Source organism: Notamacropus eugenii, chromosome 3 (assembly GCF_028372415.1).
Source record: "Notamacropus eugenii isolate mMacEug1 chromosome 3, mMacEug1.pri_v2, whole genome shotgun sequence".
Lineage (NCBI taxonomy): Eukaryota > Metazoa > Chordata > Mammalia > Diprotodontia > Macropodidae > Notamacropus > Notamacropus eugenii.
In genome coordinates, this window is record NC_092874.1 from 436,854,214 (window position 1) to 436,862,356 (window position 8,143).

Consider the following 8,143-nt stretch of genomic DNA (forward strand, 5'->3'; position numbering starts at 1 on the left):
TCTCTCTTTCTCTCCTTGGTTTTTAAAAGGAAAGGGAAAAGACAGTTATTTCCCTTTCTCCTCCCAGAAGATATGTCTAGAGAGATGTTCTGATTATGAAGATTTACAGCCAGCCCTGAAATGAAACAGTCACTTTTGTATGAAGCAATTTTTTTTTGCCCTGCTGGGTGGTCTCCTGAGGTACAGTTTCAAAGACTGACATTTTCAAGATGACAGACTTGTATCTACTTTTTAGCAATTTCAATTGTTCAAGCATACTTCATTTTTAAAAAGAAAGTTAGGAAGATAGAGAGAGAAAGGGAGATAAAGAAAGGAAGGAAGAAGAGATGGAAAAAAGGAAGAAAAAAAGACTCAGGAAGGAATGAAAGGAGGGAGGAAAATAAATGACACAAAGGAAAGAAAAAAGGAAGAAGTAGGAAGACAGAAAGGAAAGAAGGAAGAAGGAAAGAATTACAGAGGAATGGAAAGAAAAAGAGACAAAGTAAGAGGAAGGAAGGAAGAAGAAAGAAACAGGATGGAGGAAGGAACAGGTGGAAGACACCATTTAGGTATCAGACTATAGTAGGGTATTAAGAGTAGAAGGTCAAATTATTAGCAGTCTGCCCAGAAAGAATCTTCTTGTCATTATGTGACTTACACACATCACACTGTAAGTAAGTGTCTGAGGCTGGATTTGAACTCAGGTCTTCCTGACTCCAGGCCTAGGACTCTATCCACTACACCACCTAGCTGCCCTATGTATGCTTTAGTGGCCCCCATTTTTATTAATTTAACACCACTGTACTATACCATGCTACAACATATTCTTAGAATTATATCATCTCTCATTTTCCAAGGAAAATATGATTAAATAGAATGAAAATGAAATGTTGTCTAGCAATGATCTAAGAACTTTGTATTTTTAATGGTAAACTATAAAAATGAGCAAAGCTTGAGATACCAGGGGGAAAGAGGAATGGAATGATTATCTTTCCTTCTTACCCCGTTCACCTAGGGAAGCCCCTGGGCTCTATGTGTCAGTGAGCCATTGAAGGTTTCTGAGTAGAGGAAAGGGTGCCATCATATAAGGGAAAATCCACACATAATTAATCTGGAATTCATTTGTAGGATGAGAAGGAAAGTGAAAAATTAAAGTGAGGGAGGCCAGCTGGGAGACTATTACTACTGTGCAAGTTTTAGGTGGTATGACTTCAAGGGCAAATCTCCTTTTTTTCCATGGGAGTTTTTATAAATGTGTGGGCATTGTGCAATAGTGATAAATCAGTTTGAAAAGGGCAGAGAATCAAGGATATTTTTTTAGAGGGCAACAGAACACTCAGCTGACCAAGCAGGTCAACTTCTTAAGACATTTAAATTAAAGGCCAATATTATTGATGACAGACTTTTCAATCTGAGGGTATGACTTTAAATTCAATTTGTAAGACTTGGCTAGGAGACCATTTCTGCTACTGATTTTTTTCCCTTAATAATTTTTCTCCTTTCCTTAAATAACAGCTGGTGTCACCACAGCAAGATCCATAATTCAAAGAGAAAGACAATAGAAAATTGAACCCTCAGAGTTCCTTAAGACAAATACAAATACTCCTTTCTCACTTTCTCCCTGCTCTCCCACCATATTTCCAAGATACAGGATCATAGATTTAGAGATGGAAGGAACATCTTCTTCGTTCCATTATTTTGTAGTTGAGGAAATTGAAGCCTCCTGAGGTTAATTGACTTGCTAAGGTCACACAGGTGGTCTAGTGGTAGAATCAGGATTTCAGTCTTGGTCCTCTGATTCCAATTCCAGGATTCTTTCCACTTCAATGTGCCAGAAGAAATTGTTGTAATAAGTAACTTCTATCTTCCCCAGAAGTCTCCTTTTCTGCTTCCCCTCCCAAATCTCCTCCAGTGGAATATAAGCCCCTTGAGGAAAAGACTTTTATTTCATCTTTCCTTTCCGAATACTTAACACAGTAATTCCCACATAGTAACCCTCAGTAACCTTGCACCAAATGATATCTATGTTGCCTATAAATGGACAAGTTGTCTTCCCTGATAGAAAATGTATTCCTCCAGAGCAGACATTTTCACTTTTGGCTTTGGCTTTTCAGGCACAATGCCTGGCCCATAGTAGCCATTTATTAAATGTATGTCTGAGGAATTGCATTAAGGTCTGACTTCTTTCTTGCAGCACACCTTTGACCCCCAACTTCATCAGTCATCTATCCACTGGCTCCTTCCCAATGTCCACAAATAGGCTGAGGTCTTCCCAGTCCTCATTTTCAGTCTATACTGCCCTCTTCTCAAGCTACCATCCTATATGTTGTCTACCCTTCGTAGACAAATCCTAAAATCACCCCTCGCTTGAATGAAACTCTTGCTTCATCATTCCCCAGACATTTTCATGCTGCGTTGTTTCTGTGCTCCAGCCTCCACCGACAAACTACATTACACATCCTTATCATGGACCAACCACTTGTGATTGGGAGCACTCACTCTACATAGTGCGGACCTAGAAGTCTGATGGTTAGGAGAGGTGGGGAGGCATCCAGCAAAACAAAGAAACAATCAATTCCCATTTGTTTGGAATAGCCTAGATTTTTCTTGTGTATCAGAGTTCAATGCATAAATTTTGGAATAAATAAAATATGGTGCAAATATGATTGGTGTAATACAACAGATGTCTATTTAGGACCTTCTAGCATGGTACTTGCATTGAAATCCTACAAAATTTATATACCCTCTGACTCCAAGAAGCTTACATTTTAGTAGGGAATATTATCCAAGCTTACATTATAGAAGGGGTGGCAATTGATCTGTAAGACATCAAACAAGCATAAAACAGGGAGATGTATGTTCACCGAAGGGATCCATGATGGCTATGGAGGAGATGCAGGTTAGGGACTCCTGACATCTAGTGAAATATTTCAGATACTTCTATTTGTGAATGACTTTCTGCTGGAAGTATCAAGTCCCTCAGAACAATTCAGAGTCTCCTAAATGTATTCCATAATCCCTCTAAAGCATTTTGCCTGGCTGTACAGGAAAGTTCAAGTGGATGAGGGCTGCCTATTGTTCACACTAGGGCATGCTCTTTAATGGATAGCTGACAGATTTTGTCCAGACATTGTGAATGGACAATAACTGGTCTTGGCATTGAACAGAAATAGTAGAGCAGGTTAGATTGCCTTTCAGAAACTGCAAAGTTCTTTCAATGACTCTGAGCTTCTTTTGGAAAATAAAGGCCCACCTCCTTAAGACTAGCATTCCTCTGGTGATATTGTACGACTGGCAATAATGAAGCCCTCTAATCTTTAAAGAATTGGATTTGACCATCACCCAAAAGACAAAGGAGAGAAGCATGGTGGGTGTGTGTTTGTGTGTGTATGTGTTTTGACATATTACCCACAAAGGATTATAAAGAAGCAGAATGAAGGAAGGCATTAAGGAAATACGTACAAATGGAAAAAAAGATGGACTGATCATGTGGGAAGGGGGAGGGCTAACTGGTACATAGCCTGCATGTTTCATTGGTTTCTTCACAGTGTCAAGAGAAAGAAAAGAAGGTCCCTAGTACATCAGGTAGAATCCTTGTGAGGAATTTAAGGGAAGACACGAATAAGAGTTCCATAGGATGGATAGGTGGGAATAGGTAGGATAGACTGCAATCTGTATCACTACAGGGAACAGCTGCATGGATGGAGTAACACATCCAATTGAGTGTGCTGAAGTATATTTGAGTACTGTAGAAGAGTCCTAGACATTTTTAAAGAATCTTTATGGCATCACATGTGGCTAATGAAGAAATGATGCCACTAATTAAATGATCAAGAGAAAGTGTGAAGTAGTGAATAGGAAATCAGAACTGAAGCTATGGAAGAGTTGGCTGTGTGGCCCTGGGAAAGTCACTTAACCTGTGAGGGCTCTAGGTCAGTGGTATCAAACTCAGATAGAAACTAAATATAAGGATCCCTAAAGTTAGCATATTGACTTAGGAAACCATACATTGACACCCATATTCTGTTGTATTTTTATTTTGTTAAATGTTTTTATTTGGTCGAGGGTCATAAGCTTGCTGTTTCATAGTCATGCCTGACTTTGTGACCCTGATTTGGGGTTTTCTTGACAAGGATACTGGAATGGTTTTACCATTTCCTTTTCTAGTTCATTTTACAGATGAGGAAACTGAGGCAGAGTTAAGTGACTTGCCTTGACACACAGCTGGTAAGTGTCTGAGGCCAGATTTGAGTTCATGAAGAGGGCTCTTCCTGACTGCAGGGTTGGCACTCTATCCACTGAATCACCTAACTGCTCCTATGAGGTGAATACCACTGTTCTAATGCTAGAAGTGGAGAAAAAATACCAGCCTCCACCGATAGCAGTTTCCTGCGTGAATGAATCATGTATTTTTGTCACAACTTGCTTTGCCAAAGTATATAGACATTTCAAAGGGGCAAATTTAGGCTGGATGTCAGGAGAAACTTCTAGTAAGAGCTGAGTTCAAGTCCTTCTCTTGACATGTACGGTTGCATGATGCTGGGTTGGTTATGACCTCTCAGTGCTACAGTGCCTCTCTAAGAGTAAAAGTTACAGAAAAGATGCTATCCTGCATTCCTAAAGGGAGATTCCCCCGCTGGGAGTTTCCTGTAAGAATGAACTCCCAGGTCTATTCGCTATTATCTCAACCCTATCATTATTTGCTCTACCAGAGAGGCTAGAAGTTGCAAAGAGGTGAGTTTTGTCTTGGTGTCAGGAAAGCCTTTTTAGCAATTAATACTTGGTTTTGAGTCACAGTGGGTTTTCCCTTCCTGTAGGTCTTCAAGAAAAAGTTCCATGACCACTTGCAGGTATGGTATTACAAGGACTCTTGTCTCAGTACAAGCTGGACTGTATTGCCCTAGAGAGCCCAGCCATCCCCAAGACTGTGCTTTGGAGAAGGATGAAGTTTGACTCTATCTGGCAGTGCTAAGGTTAAAGCAGCAGAGCATCTCAGTGAGCAGTTAACAGCCAGGAAGGGTACGGTTCAGAATAATTTCTGCCTATGCCCAGAGGTCCCCAACCAATAGAACAGGGTCAAGGCTGTTCCCTTCCAGGTACAGTAATTCTGTCTACACCAGGCTCTTTGTGTATACTCAGCACTTATAAACTGGTATGGAAACTGTGCTGGAAAATGGGTGATTTACATAGTAATCTACCAACTCTGTTCTTGTATTGCCCCACCAGAAAGTGAGGAAATCATGAAATCTCCACTTCCCAGAAAAGTCAGAGGCTCAAATCTCCTCTGTGTCAATGTGGAAAATCAAGCCCCAGACACCACCACCACCACCATCACCACCCTTGCCACATACTGGATCTTCGCCAGTGTTGCCCATTGTACAGCTGAGCTGGGGGTTGGCATTTGTGCCCCAAAGCCACGTGGAACAGCTGCTCAGCGTTTGCTGTTTCTGTGTGGTCTCTAAATGGTGGGGTGGAGAAATATCCATGGAAAAAGCAATCAGAGAACAGGCCTAGCTTTCTCTTCAGGATAGTCTCATTTGCATTGGAGCCATCTGTCTCGTGTTGTATGTTTGGAGGAGGAAAAACAAGGGAATGACTGATGAGCATGGGAACAGTTTGCTTTGCTCTGGCCTTCTTGCGGTCCTGTCTGGGTCAGGTGTGTGGACCAGCCAGACTGGGTGTATCGACTCTTTTCAAGGAGAAGAAAGACAGTGCTATGAGTGGATAAAGATGAAGTGATCTGTAGGGAGATTTTATGTGCCTGGATTACCCTGGCCAGTCAGTTGATGTAATATAAATAAACTGCATCTGACTGGCTGGGTGGCTGGAGGTCCAAAAAGCAGAAGCTTTGACCCGAGAATGGGCTTTCCCAGGGTGCATTAGCAGAAGACCCAGTACTTGATACTGCTGCTCCCACTGAGGAATGATAATCAGAGAGAATGTCTAAAGTGCACAATGAGACAGTCACTGCATTCCATAGGCTAGCCAGCACTAGGGTGACTGTATTTGGCTTCATCAGGTCTGACTCCATGAGGCACGTTTGCGCCCAAACTGGATGGCTAAGGGGTTTAACATTGTACAAACATGGCTGTAAATTAATAAGCTTAAATCTTGGCAAAGAGGGAATGAAACAGAATGGGTAGAGATCCGGCCTTCACATCTGAAGAGCTTAGTTCAAAGCCTTTTCTGACATATTTTCTCTCTGATTCTAGGCAAGTCACTTAACCTCTCAGACACTGAATTGCAGAACAGATGCCGTTCTGCATTAGTACAATGAATTTCTTTATCCAGAGTTTCTTATAACAATGAAATCACAGATTTGGACCCAAAATCTAGCCTAATATCTGTACCCCATAGCCCAACAGCCCAGCTCTCAGAATCCTAATCTCAGAATCTTAGTGTTGGAAGGGCCTTCAGAGATCATCTAGTGGAACATGAATGGGAATGCCCTCCCACAACTGGTCACCCAGCTTCCATAGGAAAACCTAAAAATACAGAACTTATTATGTCCAAAGGCCATCCATTCTGATGCTGGGCTGCTCTGATTCTTCAGATGTATCCTCTTATAATAGGGTGAAAACTGCTTCTCCGCAATTTCTACTTTCTGCCCTCCAGGGCCAATCAGGACAAGCCTAGCCATCTTTCATGTGACAGTCCATCAAACATTTGAAGGTGGTGTATAATGCAAATGTCATTGAGTGCCATCAGCCATCTCCACAGGCGGCCATTTCTCATATACTGAAGGAACAGAGAAGAAAGTTTTTAGCAACCAAATCTTTGGCACAGTGAGAAGTTTGGTGTCAGAAATAGGGATAGTTTTTATCAATGAAATGATACTAACAAGATTATTACTTTCTGTTGCTGTACTAAGGATTGCGGAGCCTTTCCATTTGATTGGAAGCTGAAATCTCCTACTTGAGTTGTCTCTCCATATTATAATGTAAACAGGGACCATCTTGCTTTTCTCTTTGTATCCCCAGTCAGTGTTCAGCACAGTACTTTGTACTTAGAGAGTGCTGAATCAGTGATTTTCCTTCCTTCCTTCCTTCCTTCCTTCCTTCCTTCCTTCCTTCCTTCCTTCCTTCCTTCCTTCCTTCCTTCCTTCCTTCCTTCTCCTTCCTTCTTTCTCTTTTCTTCTTCTTCCTCTGTCTTTCTATCTCCATTTCTCTCATCTATATCTATTTATGTCATTTGTCTCTATCATTCTCTTTCCTATCTATCACTATGTCTGAGACCATAAAGTCATCATTTGCATTTAAAATTTTTAGCCTGTTGCTTAATTTTTTTTTAAGCAGTGGGTATTTGCCATAAAGAGAGGACCTTGGTGTAATGATCTCATGATGTTCTAACCTGAAGCCTAAGGAGGGTCAGTAATTGTCCTAAGTTACACTGAAGAGTCAGGGTCCCACCCTGCAGCAACCATCTGTTAGGGTTGACTCTCTGGCATCTAACCTTTGGTTGACTGATAGGGTAAGAGCTGGCCTGGTGACAGTTGAGCTTAATATAATTCTGACTTCATCATTATTAATGGACCTGAACCAGCATGCCTGGAATCTTAGCTCCTTTTCTGAAGAGTGTATGTGTGATTCCAGATACAGTACATGAGACAAGGTCAATAGTCAGAGAGGTTGGAGGTGTCACCAGAGCAAAACTGGAAAGGTTGGTTAGAGGGCTTGAACTCCAGTACTTTTATAGTAGGACTGAAACGGAATGATACCTTTCAAAGGCATTAGCAGCATGCTTCAATTTCTAGAACCACCTACAAATGTACTAGTATTTATTGACTGCTGACTCAGTATCTAACTCTGTATCAGGAGCTGGGCAGGAAATAGGGATATGGTAATGTCCCCGTTCTTGGGGAATGAGGCAGTCTATTTCAGGAGGCAGACATAGACATATGAAACACAGGTTGACATAGTGGAGAGAGGTGATGTAGTAGAGTGGAAGGAGGGACTGGGAGGAAGGATTTTGTGTCAGACTAGATCTGGAATAGGCTTTCATTAGTATGGGTTCTTTCATTCTTCCTATCTGTATCTGTTGCACCCAGCCCAGGACTTGTCATGCAGTAAGTGCATACTAAGTACTTACTGAGTGATTGATTGACCTCTGTAGCTTATTTCAGGTGTGACCCTGGGAACTCTAACTAGAGCAGGGCAAATGGTGT